This window comes from Cicer arietinum, chromosome 3 (genome assembly GCF_000331145.2).
Source record: "Cicer arietinum cultivar CDC Frontier isolate Library 1 chromosome 3, Cicar.CDCFrontier_v2.0, whole genome shotgun sequence".
Classification (NCBI taxonomy): domain Eukaryota; kingdom Viridiplantae; phylum Streptophyta; class Magnoliopsida; order Fabales; family Fabaceae; genus Cicer; species Cicer arietinum.
The window spans coordinates 33,354,669-33,354,879 of NC_021162.2; positions in this window are offsets into that span (position 1 = coordinate 33,354,669).

Sequence of the window (211 nt, forward strand, 5' to 3'; positions counted from 1 at the left end):
AGCATATAAGTGGCATAGCTGACCTTCACTCCCGCCTGACAATTTATCATTTCAAAGATCTTCTCTACTTCTTGGATCCATTGATCCGCCTTCTCTGAGTTCTCATCTCCCTTAAACTTAGGAGGGTTGTAACGACGGAAGTCCTCTAACCCTCTTGACTCTGCAGCACGGATCTCTCTTCCCCTCTTTTCAAGATCCCGTTGAGTCTTGG